Here is a 22,128-nt window from a genome sequence, read left to right as displayed (position 1 = left end):
AGGAGACTTTTCGACGTTGAGCGAAAAAGGGAATTGATACACACTCCGTAGGAGCTTGTGCACACAAAGGGCAAAAAGGTAAGTGAAAATCCATTTGCAACTACGATGCAAGAACCTAGCATTTGTGGTATAGTGATGTTAGGATATTTTCATACTTTGATAAAGAAAGCTCGTTGTACCCTATATGATGATTATGATCACTGAGTATACGGTTGCAAAATACATTGGCATCAGCTTCCATTAAGCATGTCATTCATGAGCATTTTCGCTGGCATGCACAACATATGATCATGGTTGAAAACTTTGCATGCGAAACACGATTTCAGAGTAAGTTTTCTTTCTAAATGTTTTATTGACCACTACTAGGGCACCGAGGCATGTGAGGCATGCTTATGTGATATGTTTGGCATTGCCGGTGTTACTTCCTGGGTGATTGCAAAGGTAGATAGGGGATGGGCCTTTGGTGATCACGGGAGGGCAGACCACTCGACTATGCCCTTGTTATGATTATTGGCGCTGTCGGGTGGGAGACTTCTTGGGTGATCATAGGGGTAGTTAGGGGATGGGCCTCTAGTGGTCATGAGAGGATGGTCCACTCGCCGGTGTCGATTTCGTATTGGCCACTTGATCATTGATATTGATATTATGCAGAGCTCTATCCGGTGCATAGTAGGTGGGTCAAGGGCCCAATGAAATGAAAGATTTCAAGTGAAATGAGTTCTAGTTGACTTTGACGAATATTGAAATATGATATTTTTATCGTGATATTTAAAGTAAATGGCATGGTGTCATATGTTGTTATTACTCATGTTCAGGACATGCATGATTTTGCTTACTAAGTATTGGCTTATGTAGTTCTTGCATTGTAGGTGAACACAGAACTACATAGAGAGCATGGCTAGCTGTGTAGCTCCTACAGGATTCCAGAGTTTGATGTACATGGATGACGACCTGTAGGGTTATTTTGTAGGCTACCATCTGTTGGGTTATATAACAGACACTGTATGCGAAAGTTATGCCAATTTCTTCGAATGTCGACAATCCAAGCATTCCATGCATGCTAGCGCCTGTTCTTCCACACGAATTCAAACTTCCAAAATCCATCATAGATCCCAGCAAATCTATGAGTTCATTCAGAATCATCGTGAGCTTTTGGAAATGTTGGGGGTTATTGGTCTAAAATGGACACCGTATGCGAAAGTTATGTCAATTTCTTTGAACGTCGACAATCCAAGCGTTCCATGTATGCAGGCGCCTGTTTTTCTTCAGGAATTCAAACTACCAAAATCCATCATATATCATGGCAAGGCTACAAGTTCATTCAGAATCATCGTGAGCTTTTTGAAATGTCGGGGGGTTATGGGCCCAAAATGAACATCGTATGCAAAAGTTATGCCAATTTCTTCGAGCGTCGACAATTCGAGCGTTCCATGTACGCAAGCACCTATTTTTCCACGCAAATTCAAACTGATAAAATCCATCGTATGTCACGGCGAAGCTACGAGTTCATTTAGAATTTCGTAAGCTTTCCAAAATGCGGGGGTTATGGGCCAAAATGGACACCGTATGCGAACGTTATGTCTATTTCTTCGAACGTACAATTCGAGCGTTCCATTTACGCAAGCACCTTTTTTTCCACACAAATTCAAATGGCCAATATCCATCATATGTCATGGAAAAGCTATGATTTCATTTAGAATCGTAGTGAGCTTTTCAAAATTATGTTACGGGCTCAAGACAGACACCGTATACAAAAGTTATGACAATTTCTTCGAACGTCGACAATCCAAGCGGTCCATGTACGCAAGCACCTATTTTTCTACACGAATTCAAACTACCAAAATCCATCATACGTCATGGTGAAGCTACGAGTTCATTCAGAATCCTCATTAGCTTTTTAAAATGTGAGGGGGTATGGGCCCAAAAAGGACAACGTATGCGAAATTTAAGCATGCTTCTTCGAACGTCGACAACCCAAGCGTTCCGTGTACGCAAGCACCTATTTTTCCACACAAATTCAAACTACCAATATCCATCATACGTCATGGCAATGCTATGATTTAATTCAAAATTGTCGTGAGCTTTTCAAAATGGTGTTATGGGCCTAAAACGGACACCGTATACGAAAGTTATGCTAATTTCTTCGAATGTCGACAATCCAAGAATTCCATGTATTCAAGAGCCTGTTCCTCTTCACGAATTCAAAGAGACAAAATCCATCATACGCCCCGACGAAGCTACGAGTTCATTCAGAATCGTCGTGAGCTTTTGGAAACGTAGGGGTCTATTGGTCCAAAATGGACACCGTATGCGAAAGTTATGCTAATTTCTTCAAACGTCGACAATTCAAGCGTTCCATGTACGCAAGCTCCTATTTTTCTACACGAATTCAAAATGCAAAAATTCATCATACATCATGCTGAAGCTATGAGTTCATTTAGAATCATCATGAGCTTTTCGAAATGTGGGGGGTTAAGGGCCCAAAACGAACACCGTATGCGAAAGTTATGTCAATTTCTTGGAACGTCGACAATCGAAGCACTCCATGTATGCAAGCGCCTGTTCTTCAAAATGAATTCAAGCTGCCAAAATCCATCATACGTCATGATGAAGCTATGAGGTCATTCAGAATCATCGTGAGCTTTATGAAATGTGGGGGGTTATGGGCCGAAAATGGACACCGCATGCGAAAGTTATGCCAATTTCTTCGAACGTCGACAATCCAAGCGTTCCATGTACGCAAGCACCTATTCTTCTACGCGAATTCAAACTTCCAAAATCTATCATACATCATGAAAAAAATGTTTGTTCATTTAGAATCATTGTGAGCATTCGCCCAAAATCGACACCATATACGAAAGTTATGCCAATTTCTTCGAACATCGACAATCTAAGCGTTCCATGTACAAAAGCTCCTGTTCTTCTACACGATTTCAAACTAGCAAAATCAATCATACGTCATGGTGAAGCTTCGAGTTCATTCAGAATCGTCATGAGCTTTTCGAAATGTGGGGTGTTATGGGCCCAAAACAGACACCGTATGCGAAAGTTATGCCAATTTCTTCGAACGTCGACAATCCAAGCATTCCATGCATGCTAGCGCCTGTTCTTCCACACAAATTCAAACTTCCAAAATCCATCATACGTCCCGGCAAACCTATGAGTTCATTCAGAATCATCGTGAGCTTTTGGAAATGTTGGGGGCTATCGGACCAAAATGGACACCGTATGCGAAAGTTATGCCAGTTTCTTCGAACATCGACAATCCAAGCGTTCCATGTATGCAGGCGCCTATTTTTCTTAACGAATTCAAACTACCAAAATCCATCATACGTCATGGCAAAGCTACTAGTTCATTCAAAATCATCGTGAGTTTTTCGAAATGTCGGGGGTTATGGGCCCAAAATGGACATTATATGTGAAAGTTATGCCAATTTCTTCATGCGTCGACAATCTGAGCGTTCTATGTACGCAAGCGCTTATTTTTCCACGCGAATTCAAACTGCCAAAATTCGTCGTACGTCACGGTGAAGCTATGAGTTCATTCAAAATTTCGTAAGCTTTTCGAAATATGGGGGTTATGGGCCCAAAATGGACACCGCATGCGAAAGTTATGTGAATTATTCGTACGTCGACAATTCGAGCATTCCATTTACGTAAGCACCATTTTTTCCACACAAATTCAAACGGCCAATATCCATCATATGTCATGACAGAGCTATGATTTCATTCAGAATCGTAATGAGCTTTTCGAAATTGTGTTATGGGCCTAAGACGGACACCGTATACAAAAGTTATGCCAATTTCATCGAACGTCGACAATCCAAGTGTTCCATGTACGCAAGCACCTATTTTTCTACATGAGTTCAAACTGCCAAAATCCATCATACGTCATGGTGAAGCTACGAGTTCATTCAGAATCCTCGTTAGCTTTTCAAGATGTGAGGGGGTATGGGCCCAAAAAGGACAACATATGCGAAAGTTAAGCCAGTTTCTTCGAACGTCAACAATCCAAGCGTTCCATGTACGCAAGCGCCTATTTTTCCACACAAACTCAAACTACCGATATCTATCATACATCATTGAAAAGCTATGATTTAATTCAAAATCATCGTGAACTTTTTGAAATGGTGTTATGGTCCCAAAATGGACACCGTATGCGAAAGTTATGCTAATTTGTTTGAACCTCGACAATCCAAGCATTCCATGTATTCAAGCGCCTATTCTTCCACACGAATTCAAATGGCCAAAATCCATCATACATCCCGGCGAAGCCACGAGTTCATTTAAAATTGTCATGAACTTTTGGAAACGTAGGTGTTTATTGGTCCAAAATGGACACTGTATGCGAAAGTTATGCCAATTTCTTCCAACGTCGACAATCCAAGCATTCCATGTACGCGAGCACCAATTTTTCTACACGAATTCAAACTGCCAAAATCCATCATACGTCATGGTAAAGCTACAAGCTCATTCAGAATCATCGTGACCTTCTCAAAATGTGAGGGGGTATGGGCCCAAAAAGGACATTGTATGCGAAAGTTATGCCAGTTTCTTCGAACGTCGGCAATCCAAGCGTTCCATGTACACAAGTGCCTATTTTTCCACACAAATTCAAACTACCAATATCCATCATATGTCATGGCAAAGCTATAATTTAATTCAAAATCTTTGTGAGCTTTTCGAAATGGTGTTATGGGCCCAAAACGGACACCGTATGCGAAAGTTATGCTAATTTCTTCGAAAGCTGACAATCCAAGCATTCCATGTATTCAAGCGCCTGTTCTTCCACACGAATTCAAACGACCAAAATCTATCATACATCCCGACAAAACTACGAGATGAAGCTGTGAGTTTATTTAGAATCGTTATGAGCTTTTTGAAATGTGGGGGGGTATGAGCCCAAAACGAACACCGTATGCGAAAATTATGTCAATTTCTTTGAAAGTTGACAAGCCAAGCATTCCATGTATGCAAGCGCCTATTCTTCTACATGAATTGAAGCTGCCAAACTCCATCATACGTCACGGTGAAGCTACGAGTTCATTCAAAATCATTGTGAGCTTTACGAAATGAGAGGGGTTATGGGCCGAAAATGGACACCGTATGTGAAAGTTATGCCAGTTTCTTTGAACGTCGACAATCCATGCATTCTACCTACGCAAGCGCCTATTCTTCTACGTGAATTCAAATAGCCAAAATCTATCATACATCACAAAAAAATTGTTTGTTCATTTAGAATCATTGTGAGCATTCCTAAATGGGGTCATGGGCCCAAAACGGACATTATATGCGAAAGTTATGCCAATTTCTTCGAACGTTACAATCCAAGCGTTCCATGTACACAAGCTCCTATTCTTCTACACAATTTTAAATTACCAAAATCGATCATATGTCGTGGTGAAGCTATGAGTTCATTTAGAATTGTCGTGAGCTTTTCGAAATTCCGGGATTGATGGGCCCAAAACAAACACCGTATGCGAAAGTTATGCCAATTTCTTCAAACATCGACAATCCAAGCATTCCATGCATGCAAGCATCTATTCTTTCACACGAATTCAAACTTCCAGAATCCATCATAAATCCCAACGAACCTATGAGTTCATTCAGAATCATCGTGAGCTTTAGGAAATGTTGGGGGTTATTTGTCCAAAATCAACACCATGTGCAAAAGTTATGCCAATTTCTTCGAACGTCAACAATCCAAGCGTTCCATGTACACAAGCGCCTATTTTTCTACACGAATTCAAACTACCAAATTTCGTCATACGTCACGGTAAAGCTACGAGTTCATTCAGAATCATCGTGAGCTTTTTGAAATGTTGGGGTTATGGGCCCAAAATGGACACCGTATGCAAAAGTTATGCAAATTTCTTCTAACGTTGACAATCCGAGCGTTCCCTGTACACAAGCGCCTATTTATCCAAGCGAATTCAAACTGCCAAAATCCATTTTACAACATGGTAAAGCTAGGAGTTCATTCAGAATAGTCATGAGCTTTTCAAAATGGGGGAGTTATGGGCCCAAAATGGACACCGTATGCGAAAGTTTTGCCAGTTTCTCCTAACGTCAACAATCAAAGCATTCGATGTACGCAAGCGCCTATTTTTCCAAACAAATTCAAACTACCAGTATCCATCTTATATCATGGAGAAGCTATGATTACATTCAAAATCGTCATGAGTTTTTCGAAATGGTGTTATGGGCCCAAAATGGACACCGTATGTGAAAGTTATGCAAATTTCTTCGAACGTCGGCAATCTAAGCGTTCCATGTACGCAATAACCTATTTTTCTACACGAATTCAAACTGCCAAAATCCATCATACATCATGGTGAAGCTACGAGTTCATTCAGAATCGCTGTTAGCTTTTCAAAATGTGAGGGGGTATGGGCCAAAAAAGGACATTGTATGCAAAAGTTAAGCCTGTTTCTTCGAACGTCATCAATCTAAGCGTTCCATGTATGCAAGCGCCTATTTTTCCACACAAATTCAAACTACTAGTGTCCATCATACATAATGGAAAAGCTATGATTTAATTCAAAATCGTCGTGAGCTTTTCGAAACGGTGTTATGGGCCCAAAACGGACACCGTTTATGAAAGTTATGCTAATTTCTTCGAACGTCGACAATCCAAAAATTTAATGTATTCAAGCGCCTGTTCTTCAACACGAATTCAAATGAACAAAATCCATCATACGTCTCGACGAAGCTACGAGTTCATTCAGAATCATCGTGAGCTTTTGGAAACGTAGGGATTTATTGGTCCAAAATGGTCACCGTATGCGAAAGTTTTGCCAATTTCTTCGAACGTCGACAATCCAAGCGTTCCATGTACGCAAGCGCCTATTTTTCTTCACGAATTTAAACTACCAAAATCCATCATACGTCATGACAAAGCTACGAGTTCATTCGGAATCGTCATGAGCTTTTCTAAATGTCGGGGGTTATGGGCCCAAAATTGACACTGTATGTGAAAGTTATGCCAATTTCTTCGAGCGTCGACAATTTGAGCGTTCCGTGTACGCAAGTGCCCATTTTTCCACGCAAATTCAAACTGCCAAAATTCATCATATGTCATGGCGAAGCAATAAGTTCATTCAGAATTTCGTAAGCTTTCCAAAATGTGGGGGTTATGGGTCCAAAATGGACACCGTATGTGAAAATTATGCCAATTTCTTCGAACGTCGACAATTCGAACGTTCCATTTACGTAAACGCCTATTTTTCCACATGAATTCAAATGGCCAATATCCATCATATGTCATGATGAAGCTGTGATTTCATTCAGAATCGTAGTGAACTTTTTGAAATTGTGTTACGGGCCCAAGACGGACACGGTATACGAAAGTTATGCCAATTTCTTCGAACATCGACAATCCAAACGTTCCATGCACGCAAGCGCCTATTTTTCTCAACGAATTCAAACTGCCAAAGTTCGTGATACATCACGGAAAAGCTACGGGTTCGTTCAAAATCATCGTGAGCTTTTCGAAATGTCGGGGGTTATGGGCCCAAAATGGACACCGTATGTGAAAGTTATGCCAGTTTCTTCGAGCATCGACAATTCGAGCGTTCCATGTACGCAAGCGCCTATTTTTCCACGCAAATTCAAACTGTCAAAATCCTTTTTTTTGAATGTCGAAAATCCAATCGTTCCATGTAAGCAAGCGATTGTTCTTCCACACGAAATTAAACTACTATTCATCATAGGTCATGGGGAAGCTATTTGTTCATTCAGAATCATCGTGAGCTTTTCGAAATGGGGTTATGGGCCCAAAATGGACACCATATGTGAATATTATGCCAATTTCTTCGAACATTGACAATCCAAGTGTTCTATGTACGCAAGCGCCGGTTCCTCTACCCGAATTCAAACTACCAAAATCCATCATACGTCACGAAAAAGTAATGAGTCCATTTAGAATCGTCGTGCGTTTCAAAATGTAGGGGGTTATGGGAACAAAATGGACACCATATGTGAAAGTTATGACAATTTCTTCGAACTTGGACAATTAAAGCGTTCCATGTACGTAAGCGCCTGATCTTCCACACAAATTCAAACTGCTAAAATCCATCATACATCATGGCTAATCTTTATGTTCATTCAAAATCATCGTAAGCTTTTCGAAATAGTGTTATGGGCCCGAAACGGACATCGTATGCGAAAGTTATACCAATTTCTTCGAACGTTGACAATCCAAGCATTCCATGTACGCAAGTGCTTTTCTTCCACATGAAATCAAACTACTAAAATCCATCATATGTCATGGTGAAGCTATTTTTTAATTTAGATTCATCATGAGCTTTCCGAAATGGGGTTATGAGCCCAAAATGGACACCGTATGTGAAAGTTGTGCTAATTTCTTCAAACGTCAACAATCCAAGCATTCCATGTACGCAAGCGCCTATTCTTCTACCTAAATTCAAACTGCTAAAATTCATCATACATCATGACAAAGTGATGAGTTCATTTAGAATTGTCGTGAGCTTTTCAAAATATGGGGGGTTATGGGCACAAAATGGACACCGTATGTAAAGGTTTTGCCAATTTCTTCGAACGTCGACAATCCAAGCATTCCATTTACGCAAATACCTATTCTTCCACATGAATTCAAACTGCCAAAATCCATCAAACATCATGACAAACCAATGAGTTCATTCAGAATTGTTGGGAGCTTTTCGACATGGGGTTATGGGCCCAAAACGGACAACGTATACGAAAGTTATGCCAATTTCTTCAAACATCGACAATCAAAGCGTTCCATGAACGCTAGTGCTTGTTCTTCCACATGATTTCAAGCTGCAAAAATCCATCATATCTTATGCCAAAGCTATGAGTTCATTCAAAATCATCGTGAGCTTTACGAAATGGTGTTAGACCCAAAACAAACACCGTATGCAAAAGTTGTGCCAGTTTCTTTGAACGTCGACAATCCAAGTGTTCCATGTATGCAAGCGCCTATTCTTCCAAATGAATTCAAATAGCCAAAATCCACCATATGTCATGGCAAAGCTGTAAGTTCATTCAAATCATCGTTAGCTTTTCGAAATGGTCTTATGGGCACAAATGGACACTAAATGCGAAAGTTATGCTAATTTATTCGAGCATCAACAATCAAAGCATTCCATGTATGCAAGTGCCTATTCTTCCACACAAATCAAACTACCAAAATTCATCATACGTCATGGTGAAGCTATTTTTTCATTCAGAATCATCATGAGCTTTTTGAAATGGGGTTATGGTCCTAAAAAGGGACACCGTATGTGAAAGTTATGCCAATTTCTTCGCACGTCGACAATCTAAGAGTTCCATGCACGCAAGCACTTGTTCTTCCACACAAATTCGAACTACCGAAATCCATCATACGTCATGACAAAGCTATGAGTTCATTCAGTGTCATCGCGATGGGCCAAAATGGATATCGTATGCGAAAGTTATGCCAATTTCTTGAAATGTAGTCAATCCAAGTGTTCCATGCACGCAAGCACCTAGCTTTTCGAATTGGGGTTATGGACCAAAAACGGACACTGTATATGAAAGTTATGCCAATTTCTTCGAACGTCGACAATCTAGTCATTCCTTATATGCAAGCGTCTGTTCTTCCACAAGAATTCAAATTGTCAAAATTCATCACACATCATAGCAAAGCTATGATTCATTCAGATTTTTCGTGAGCTTTCCAAAATGGGGTTATAGGCCCAAAATGGACACCGTATACGTAAGTTATGCCAATTTATTCGAACGTCGACAATCCAAGCGTTCCACGCACGCAAACACCTGTTCTTCCAAACAAATTCAAACTACCAAAATCCATCATACATCATGGCGAAGCTATTCGTTCATTCATAATCATCGTGACCTTTACAAATTGGGGTTATGTGCCCAAAACGGACAACATATGTGAAAGTTATGCCAATTTCTTCGAACGTTGACAATCAAAGCATTCCATATAAGCTAGCGCCTATTCTTCCACACGAATTCAAACTGTAAAAATCCATTGTATGTTATGTCAAGGCTACGAGTTCATTCAGAATCGTCGTGAGCTTTTCAAAATGTGGGGGATTATGGGCCAAAAATGGACACCGTATGCGAAAGTTGTGCCAATTTCTTCAAACATCGACAATCCAAGCGTTCCATGTGCACAAGTGCCTATTCTTCCACACGAATTCAAATAGCCAAAATCCATCATACATCCTGGCGAAGTTGGTTGTTCATTCTAAATCGTCGTGAGCTTTCCGAATTGGGTTATAGGCCCAAAACAGACACTGTATATGAAAGTTATGCCAATTTCTTTGAACGTCGACAATCCAAGCGTTCCACGTACGCAAGCGCCTGTTCTTCCACACGAACTCAAACTGCTAAAATCCATCATACATCATGGCGAAGCAATTCGTTCATTCATAATCATCGTGACCTTTCCAAATTAGGGTTATGGGCCCGAAACAAACACCGTATGCGAAAGTTATGTCAATTTCTTCGAACGTCAACAATCCAAACGTTCCATCTGTGCAAGCGCCTGTTCTTCTACAAGAATTCAAACTGCTGAAATCCATCACATGTCATGATGAAGCTACCAGTTCGTTCAGAATCGTCATGAGCTTTTCGAAATCTGGGGGGTTATGGGCCCATAATCGACACCGTATGCGAAAGTTATGCCAATTTCTTACATCATCGACAATCCAAGCATTCCAGGCACGCAAGAGCCTATTTTTCTACACTAATTCAAACTACCAAAATCCATCATATATCAGGTTAAAGCTACAAGTTCATTCAGAATCATTGCGAGCTTTTCAAAATGTGGGGGGTTATGGGCCCAAAATGAACACTATATGCGAAAGTTAGGCCAATTTCTTCGAATTTCGACAATCCAAGCATTCCATGTACGCAAGGGCCTGTTCTTCCACACAAATTCAAACTGGCAAAATCCATCATATGTCATGGGAAAGCTATAAGAATCATCCCGAGCTTCTCAAAATGGTGTTATGGGCCCAAAACGGACACCGTCTGCAAATGTTAAGCCAATTTCTTCGATCGTCAACAATCAAATCGTTCCATGAACGTAAGTGCTTGTTCTTCCACGCGAATTCAAACTACCAAAATCCATCATACATCAAGGTAAAGCTGTGAGTTCATTCTGAATCATTGCAAGCTTTCTAAAATGTGGGGGTTTAAGGGCCCAAAATGGACACTGTATGCGAAAGTTATGCCAATTCCTTCAAACGTCGACAATCCAAGCATTCCATACACGCAAGCACCTGTTCTTTCACACAAATTCAAAATGCCAAAATCTATCATACATCCTGGCGAAACTATTTGATCATTCAAAATCATCGTGAGCTTTTCGAATTGGGGTTATGGACCCAAAACGGACACTGTATACGAAAGTTATGACAATTTCTTCGAACGTCGACAATCCAATCGTTCCTTGTATGCAAGTGTCTATTCTTCTACAAGAATTCAAACTATCAAAATCCATCACACATCATGGCAAAGCTATGATTCATTCAGATTCTTTGTGAGCTTTTCGAAATGGGGTTATGGGCCCAAAATGGACACTGTATGCGTAAGTTATGCCAATTTCTTCGAACATCGACAATCCAAGCGTTCCATGTGCGCAAGTGCCTATTCTTCCACATGAATTCAAATAGCCAAAATCCATCATGCATCCTAGCGAAGTTGTTTGTTCATTCAAAATCGTCATGAACTTTCCGTATTAGGGTTATAGGCCAAAAAATAGACACTGTATATGAAAGTTATGCCAATTTCTTCGAACGTCAACAATCCAAACATTCCATGTAATCAAGTGCCTGATCTTCAACAAGAATTCAAACTATCAAAATCCATCATACATCATGGCGAAGCTATTCGTTCATTCATAATCATCCTGACCTTTCGAAATTAGGGTTATGGGCCCAAAACGGACACCGTATGCGAAAGTTATGTCAATTTCTTCAAACATCGACAATTCAAGCATTCTATGTGCACAAGCACCTATTCTTCTGCACAAATTCAAACTACCAAAATCCATCACACATCACGGTAAAGCTATGAGTTCATTCAGAATCGTCATGAGCTTTTCAAAATGTGGGGGGTTATGGGTCCAGAATGGACACCGTATGCGAAAGTTATGCCAATTTCTTGAATTTGTCGACAATCCAAGCGTTCCACGCACGCAATAGCCTATATTTCTACACTAATTCAGACTGCCAAAATCCATCATACGTCATGGTAAAGCTACAAGTTCATTCAGAATCATTGTGAGATTTTCGAAATGTGGGGGGTTATGGGCCCAAAATGAACACTGTATGCGAAAGTTAGGCTAATTTCTTCGAATTTTGACAATCCATGTATTTCATGTACGCAAGAGCCTGTTCTTCCACATGAATTCAAACTGGAAAAATCCATCATATGTCATGACGAAGCTATGAGAATCATCCTGAGCTTTTCAAAATGGTGTCATGGGCCCAAAATGGACAATGTCTACAAATGTTAAGCCAATTTTTTCGACCGTCAACAATCAAAGCATTCCATGAACATAAGCGCCTGTTCTTCCACATGAATTCAAACTACCAAAATCCATCATACATCAAGGTGAAGCTGTGAGTTCATTCTGAATCATTGCAAGTCTTCTGAAATGTGGGGGTTGAAGGGCCGATAATGGACACCGTATGCGAAGGTTATGCCAGTTTCTTCAAACATCGACAATCCAAGTGTTCCATGTATGCAAGCACCTGTTCTTCTACACGAATACAAACTGCCAAAGTCCATCATACATCATGGTGAAGCTATGAGCTCTTTTAAAATCATCATGAGCTTTTTAAAATGGTGTTATGGGACCAAAACGGACACCGTATGTGAAAGTTATGCCAATTTCTTCGAACGTTGAAAACCCATACATTCCTTGTCCGCAAGAGCCTGTTGTTCTACATGAATTCAAGCTACCAAAATCCAGCATACCTCATGGGAAAACTATGAGTTCATTCAGAATCATCGTGAGTTTTTCGAAATGTAGGGGGTTATGGGCCCAAATTGAACCTCGGCAATCCATTCTTTCCATGTATGCAAGCCCCTATTCTTCCACATGAATTCAAACTGCCAAGATCCATCACATGTCATGGCAAAGCTATGAGTTCATTCAGAATCATCGTGACCATTTCGAAATGGTGTTATGGGCCCAAAACGGACAACGTATACAAAAGTTATACTAATTTCTACGAACGTTGACAATCCAAGCATTCCATGTACGCAAGCGCCTGTTCATCCACATGAATTCAAACTGGAAAAATCAATCATACATCATGACGAAGTTGTTTGTTCATTCAAATCATCGTGAGCTTTCCGAAATGGGGTTATGGGCCCAAAACAGACATCGTCTTCGAAAGTTATGCCAATTTCTTCGAACGTCGACAAACCAAGCGTTCCATGTACGCAAGCGCCTGTTCTTCCACACGAATTCAAACTGCCAAAATCTATCATACGTGACGATGAAGTTGTGAGTTCATTCAGAATCATCATAAGCTTCGTGAAATGTGGGGGGTTAAGGGCCCAAAATGGACACCGTATGCGAAAGTTATGCTAATTTCTTCGAACATCGACAATCCAAGCGTTCCATGTACGCAAGCGCCTGTTCTTCCACTCAAATTCAAACTACCAAAATGCATCATGCATCATGGCGAAGCTATGAGCTCATTCAAAATCATCGTGAGCTTTCCGAAATGGTGTTATGGGCTCAAAATGGGTAGAGTATGTGAAAGTAATGCTAATTTCTTTGAACGTCAACAATCCAAGCGTTCCGTAGACGCAAGTGCCTATTCTTCCACTCGAATTCAAACTGCCAAAATCCATTATACTTCATGGTGAAGCTATGAGCTCATCCAAAATCATCGTGAACTTTACGAAATGGTGTTATGGACCAAAAATAGATAGCATATGCGAAAGTAATTCCAATTTCTTCGAACGTTGACAATCCAAGTGTTCCATGTACACTAGAACCTGTATTTCCACATGAATTCAAACTATCAAAATCCATCACACATCACGATGAAGCTATTTGTTCATTCAAAATTGTTGTGAGCTTTTTGAAATGGGGTTATGAGCCCAAAATGGACACCGTATACGAAAGTTATGCCAATTTCTTTGAACGTCGACATTCCAAGCATTCCATGTACGTAAGTGTCTGTTCTTCTACACGAATTCAAACTGCCAAAATCCATCATACGTCATGGGGAAGCTACGAGTTCATTTAGAATCATTGTGAGCTTTTCAGAATGTGGGGGGTCATGGGCTCAAAATGGACACCATATATGAAAGTTAGGCCAATTTCTTCGAACGTCGAAAATCCTTATGTTCCATGTACTAAAGCCCCTATTCTTCCACAAGAATTCAAACTACCAAAATCCATCATATGTCATGGTAAATCTATGAGTTCATTCTGAATCGTCATGAGCATTTTGAAATGGTGCTATGGGCCCAAAACGGACATCATATGCGAAAGTTATGCCAATTTCTTCTAACGTCAACAATCCAAGCGTTCCATGTACACAAGCGCCTGTTCTTCCACACGAATTCGAACTACCAAAATCCATCATACGTTACAGCAAAGCTATGAGTTCATTCAAAATCATTGCAAGCTTTTCGAAATGTGGGAGGTTATGGCCCCAAAATGGACACCATATGCGAAAGTTATGCCAATTTCTTCGAACGTCAACAATCTAAGCGTTCCATGTACGCAAGACCCTATTCTCCACACGAATTCAAACTACCAAAATCCATCAAATGTTGTGGAGACACTATGAGATCATTCAAAATCATATGAGCTTTTCAAAATGGTGTTATGGGCCGAAAACGGACACCGTAAACGAAAGTTATTCCAATTTCTTCGAACGTTGACAATCCAAGCGTTCAATGTACGCTAGCGTCTATTCTTCCACACAAATTCAAAGTACCAAAATCCATCATACGTCACATCGAAGCTACGATTCATTCAGAATCGTCAAGAGGTTTCCGAAATGTGAGGGGTTATGGCACCAAAATGGACACCGTATGCGATAGTTATGCCAATTTCCTGGAACGTCGACAATCTAAGTATTCCATTTACGCAAGCACCTGTTCTTCCACACGAATTCAAACTGCTAAAATCTATCATACCTCATGATGAAGCTATGAGTTCATTCAAAATCATCGTGAGCTTTCCAAAATGGTGTCATGGGCTCAAAACGGACACCGTATACAAAAGTTATGCCAATTTCTTTGCACGTCGACAATCTAAGTGTTCAATGTACGCAAGCACCTATTTTTCCACATGAATTCAAACAGCCAAAATTCATCATACATCAAGAAGATGCTATCTGTTCATTCAAAATTGTCGTGAGCTTTCCGAAATGGGGTTTGGATAAAAAATGGACACTGTATGCGAAAGTTATGTCCATTTCTTCGAACGTCGACAATCCAAGTGTTCTATGTATACAAGCGCCTATTCTTCTACACGAATTCAAACATGCCAAAATCCATCATACATCATAGCGAAGCTACGAGTTCATTCAGAATTGTCATGAGCTTTTCGAAATGTGGGGGATTATGGGCCTAAAATGGGAACGGCGACAATCCAAGCATTCCATGTACGCAAGCACACGTTCTTCCACACTAATTCAAATTGCCAAAATCCAGTGCATGTCATGGAAAAGCTATGAGCTTAATCAGAATCGCTGTGAGAAAGTTAAGCCAATTTCTTCGAACGTCGACAATCCAAGCGTTCCCTGTACGCAAGCGCCTGTTCTTCCACACGAATTCAAACTGCTAAAATCCATCATACGTCAAGATGAAGCTACGAGTTCATTCTGAATCATTGTGAGCTTTCCGAAATGTGAGGGGTTATGGCCCAAAAATGGACACCGTATGTGAAAGTTATGCCAATTTCTTCAAATATCGACAATCCAAGCATTCCATGTACGCAAGCACTTATTCTTCCACATGAATTAAAACTACCAAAACCCATCACACATCATGGCGAAGCTATGAGTTCATTCAAAATCATCGTCCGCTTTCCAAAATGGTGTTATGGGCCCGAAATGGATACCGTATGCGAAAGTTATGCTAATTTCTTCGAACATCAACAATCCAAGCGTTCCATGTATGCAAGCACCTGTTCTTCCACCGTATGCAAAAGTTATGCCAATTTCTTCGAACGTCGACAATCCAAACGTTCCATGCACACAAGCGCCTTTTTTTTACACAAATTCAAACTACTAAAATCCATCATACGTCACGATGAAGCTACGAGTTCATTCAGAATCATCGTGAGCTTTTCAAAATATGGGGGATTATGCGCCCAAAATGGACACTATATGTGAAATTTACGTCAATTTCTTCGAATGTCGACAATCTAAGCGTTCCCTATACGCAAGCGCCTGTTCTTTCACATGAATTCAAACTACCAAAATCCATCATATGTCACAGCAAAGTTACGAGTTCAATCAAAATCATCACAAGCTTTCCAAAATGGTTTTATGGGCCTGAAACAGACAACATATGCGAAAGTTTTGCCAATTTCTTCAAACGTCAACAATCTAAGCGTTCCATGTATGCAAGTGACTGTTCTTCCACCATATCTGAAAGTTATGCCAATTTCTTTGAATGTCCACAATCCAAACGTTCCATGTAGGCAAACGCCTATTCTTCCACCATATGCAAAAGTTATGCCAATTTCTTCGAACGTTGACAATCCAAGCGTTCCATGTACACAAGCGTCTGTTCTTCTACACGAATTCAAACTGGAAAAATCCATCATACAACAAAGCGAAGCTAAGAGTTTATTCAAAAAAGTCGTGAACTTTTAAAAATGTGGGTGATTATGGGCTCGAAATGGAAACCGTATGCGAAAGTTATGCCAATTTCGTCAAACATCAACAGTCCAACCGTTCCATATACGCAAGCACCTTTTCATCAACACGAATTCAAATGGTCAAAATCCATCATACATCACGACAAAGCTGCAAGTTCATTCAGAATCGTCGTGAGCTTTTCGAAATGTGGGGAGTTATGGCTCAAAAAGGACACCGTATGTGAAAGTTATGCCAATTTCTTCAAACGTTGACAATCCAAGCATTCCATTTATGCAAGTGCCTGTTCTTCCACATGAATTCAAACTGCCAAAATCTATCATACGTTACGGCAAAGTTGGGGAGTTCATTCAGAATCATCGAGAGCTTTACAAAATGTGGGGGGTTATGGGCCTAAAATGGACACTGTATGTGAATATTATGCCAATTTCTTCGAACGTCGACAATCCAAGCGTTCCATGTACGCAGGCTCCTATTTTTCCACACGAATTCAAATTGCTAAAATCCATCATACGTCACGAAGAAGCTACAAGTTCATTTAGAATCATCGTGAGGTTTTCGAAGAACGGGGGTTATGGGCCAAAAATGGACACTGTATGTAAAAGTTATGCCAATTTCTTCGAACGTTGTCAATCCAACGTTCCATGTACGCAGGCGCGAGCTCTTCCACACGAATTCAAACTGCCAAAATCCATCATATGTCATGGCAAAGCTATAATTTCATTCAAAATCGTCGTGACTTTTTCTAAATGGTGTTATGGGCAAAAAAATGGACACCGTATACCAAAGTTATACCAATTTCTTCGAACGTCGACAATCCAAGCATTCCATGTATGTAAGTGCCTATTTTTCCACACGAATTCAAACTGTACAAATCCATCATATGTCACAGGAAAGTTATGAGTTCAATCAAAATCGTCGCGAGATTTTTGAATTGTGGGCCTAAACGGACACCGTATGCAAATGTTATGCCAATTTCTTCAAACGTCAACAATCCAAGTGTTCCATCTATGTAAGCACCCATTCTTCCACAAGAATTCAAAATGCCAAAATCTATCATACGTCATGGCGAAGCTATGAGTTCATTCAAAATCGTTGTGAGCTTTTTGAAATAGTGTTATGGGCCCAAAATGGACATCGTATACGAAAGTTATGCCAATTTTTTTGAACGTCAACAATCCAAGCGTTCCATGTATGCAAGCGCCTGTACTTCCACACGAATTCAAACTACCAAAATTCATCACATGTCATGGTGAAGCTATTTGTTCATTCAGAATCATCATGACCTTTTAGAAATCGGATTATGGGCCCAAAACGGACACCGTATATGAAAGTTATACCAATTTCTTTGAACATGTGCAATCCAAGCTTTCCATGTACGTAAGGGCCTGTTCTTCCTCAAGAATTCAAACTGTAAAAAAATCTATCATACATCACAGGAAAGTTACGAGTTCAATCAAAATCATCGTGAGCTTTCCGAAATGTGTGGAGGGCTATGGGCCTAAATGGACACTGTACGCGATAGTTATGCCAATTTCTTCTAACGTCGACAATCCAAGGGTTCGATGTACACAAGAAACTATTCTTCCACAGGAATTCAGACTGCTATAATCTATCATAGATTATGGTGAAGCTATGAGTTCATTCAAAATCATCATGAGCTTTTCGAAATGGTGTTATGAGCCTAAAATGGACACCGTATACAAAAGTTATGCCAATTTCTTCGAATGTCAACAATCCAAGCATTCCATGTATGCAAGTAGTTGTACTTCCACACAAATTCAAACTACCAAAATCCATCACATGTCATGGTGAATCTGTTTGTTCATTCAGAATCATCGTGACCTTTTTGAAATCGAGTTATGGGCTCAAAATGGACACCGTATGCGAAAGTTATGCCAATTTATTCAAACATTGACAATCCAAGTGTTCCATGTATGCAAGTGTCTGTTCTTCTACATGAATTAAAACTGTTAAAATTCATCATACTTCATGGCGAACTACGAGTTCATTCAGAATTGTTGTGAGCTTTTCGAAATGTAGTGGGTTACGGACCAAAATGGACACCGTATACAAACTATAAAACTCCATCATACATCATGGTGAAGCTATGAGTTTATTTAGAATCATCATGAGGTTTTCGAAATGGGGTTATGGGCCCAAAATGGACACCGTATACGAAAGTTATGACAATTTCTTCGAACGTCGACAATCCGAGAGTTCCATGTACACGAGCGCCTGTTCCTCCACAGGAATTCAAACTGCCAAAATCCATCATACATCATGGTAAAGCTATGAATTCATTCAAAATCATTGTGAACTTTCCAATGTAGGGGGTTATGGGCCCAAAATGGACACCGTATATTAAAGTTATGCCAATTTCTTCAAACATCGATAATCCAAGCGTTCCATGTACGCAAGTGCCTATTCTTCCACTTGAATTCAAACCACCAAGATCTATCATACATCACGAAGAAGCTATTTCTTCACTCAAAATTGGGTTATGGGCCCAAAATGGACACCATATGCGAAAGTTATGTCAATTTCTTCGAATGTCGACAATCCAAGCATTTTATGTACGCAAGCGCCTATTCTTCTACACGAATTCAAATTGGAAAAAATCTATCATACATTGCGATGAAGCTACAAGTTCATTCATAAATGTCGTTAGCTTTCCAAAATGTGGTGAGTTATGGGCCTAAAATGGTCACCGTATGCGAAACCTATGCCATTTTCTTCAAACGTCGACAATCCAAACGTTCTATGTATGCAAGCGCCTGTTCTTCCACACAAATTCAAACTGACAAAATCCATCATACATCATATTGAACCCATGAGTTCAATCAGAATCGTCGTGAGCTTTTCGAAATGGGGTTATGGACCCGAAATGGACACCGTATACGAAAGTTATGCCAATTTCTTCAAACGTCGACAATCCAAGCAATCCATGTACGCAAGCGTCTATTGTTCCTCACGAATTCAAACTGCCAAAATCCATCATACATCATAGAAAAGATGTGATTTTATTCAGAATCATCATGAGCTTTCCAAAATGGTTTTATGGGCCTAAAACGAACACCGTATACGAAAGTTATGCCTATTTCTTCGAACGTCGACAATCCAAGCGTTCCATATACGCAAGCGCCTGTTCTTCCACAGGAATTCAAAATAGCAAAATCCATCTTACGTCATGGTGAAGAGACTAGTTCATTCAAAAATGATTGTGACCTTTTCAAAATGGGGTTATGGGCCCAAAATGGAAACCGTATGTGAAAGTTATGCCAATTTCTTCAAACGTCGACAATCCAAGTGTTCCACATACGCAAGCACCTGTTCTTCCTCACGTATTCAAACTTTCAAAATCCATCATACGTCATAGAGCTGCTACAAGTTTATTTAGAATCATCATGAGCTTTCTAAAATGAGGGGGGTTATGGGCCCAAAATGGACACCGTATGCGAAAGTTATGCCAATTTCTTCGAATGTCAACAATCCAAGCATTCCATGTATGCAAACGCCTGTTCTTCCACACAAATTTAAATATCAAAATCCATCATTCGTTATAGCAAAGCTATGAGTTCAATGAGAATCATCGTGAGCATTCTGAAATGGGGTTATGGGCCCAAAACGGACAACAAATACGAAAGTTATGCCATTTTGTTCAAACGTCGACAATCCAAGCATTCCATGTACGCAAGCGCCTGTTCTTCTACACAATTCAAACTGCTAAAATCCTTCATACATCAAGATGAAGTTATGAGTTTAGTCAGAAGCATCGTGAGCTTTTCGAAATGTGGGGGGCTATGGGTCCAAAACGGACACCGTATGCGAAAGTAATGCCAATTTCTTCGAACGTCGGCAATCCAAGTGTTCCATGTGCGCAAGCGCCTATTCTTCCTCATGAATTCAAACTTAAAATATCCATCAAACGTCATGGTGACGCTATTTGTTTATTCAAAATCATTGTGAGCTTTCCAAAATGGGGTTATGGGTCCAAAACGGATACCATATATGAAAGTTATGCCATTTTCTTCGAACTTTGACAATTCAAGCATTCCATGTACGGAAACGCCTGTTCTTCTACACGAATTCAAACTGCCAAAATCCTTCATACATCACGATGAAGCTATGAGTTCATTCAAAATCGTCATGAGCTTTTCAAAATGTGGGGGGTTATGGGTCCAAAATGAACACCGTATGCGAAAGTTATGCCAATTTCTTCGAACGTCGACAATCCAAGATTTTCGTGTACGTAAGCGTCTGTTATTCTACATGAATCCAAACTATCAAAATCCATCATATATCATGGAAAATATGTGAGTTCATTCAGAATCCTTGTGAGCTTTCCGAAATGGGGTTATGGGCCCAAAACGGACACTGTATGCGAAAGTCATGCCAATTTCTTCGAACGCCGACAATCCAAGTGCTCCATGAACGCAAGTGCCTGTTCTACCATATGAATTCAAACTGGAAAAATCTATCATACATCATGATGAAGCTATGAGTTCATTCAAAATTATTGTGAGCTTTCTGAAATGGGGTTATGGGCCTAAAATGGATACCGTATGCTAAAGTTATGCTAATTTCTTTGAACGTCGACAATCAAAGCATTCCATGTATGCAGGTGCCTGTTCTTCTAGAGGAATTCAGACTGCTAAAATCCATCAAAGGTCATGGAAGAGCTACAGGTTTGTTAAGAATTTTTGTGAGCTTTTCGAAACGTGGGTGGTTATTGGCCCAAAATGGACACCGTCTGCGAAAGTCATGCCAATTTTTCGAACGTCGACAATGCAAGCATTCCGTGTACGCAAGCGCCTATTATGTCACACAAATTCAAACTGCCAAAATCCATCATACGTCATGGCAAAGCTATTAGTTTATTCAAAATCGTCATGAGCTTTTTGAAATAGTGTTGTGGACCCAAAACAGACAGCTTATGCAAAAGTTATGTCATTTTCTTCGAACATCGACTATCTAAGCATTCCATGTATGAAAGTGCCTTTTTTCTACACAAATTCAAACTGCCAAAATCCTTCATACACCACGATGAAGTTACGAGTTCATTCAAAATCTTTGTAAGCTTTTCAAAATGTGGGGGGTTATGTGCAGAATCCCAAATAATTCTAGACACCTTAGTGGCACTAAGACATGAATATTGGATGACTAAAGTACACTACAAATTTTTAATCTCATTTGAGACCCAATTTTGACATAGGAAATATTCGATTTGGAAAATGATATCTAAATAAAAGTTGTATCTCTTTGACCTAGCTTTCCAACGCACTTT

Source organism: Olea europaea, chromosome 2 (genome assembly GCF_002742605.1).
Source record: "Olea europaea var. sylvestris chromosome 2, O_europaea_v1, whole genome shotgun sequence".
NCBI classification, from domain to species: Eukaryota; Viridiplantae; Streptophyta; class Magnoliopsida; order Lamiales; family Oleaceae; genus Olea; species Olea europaea.
This window is presented reverse-complemented; position numbering follows the sequence as displayed.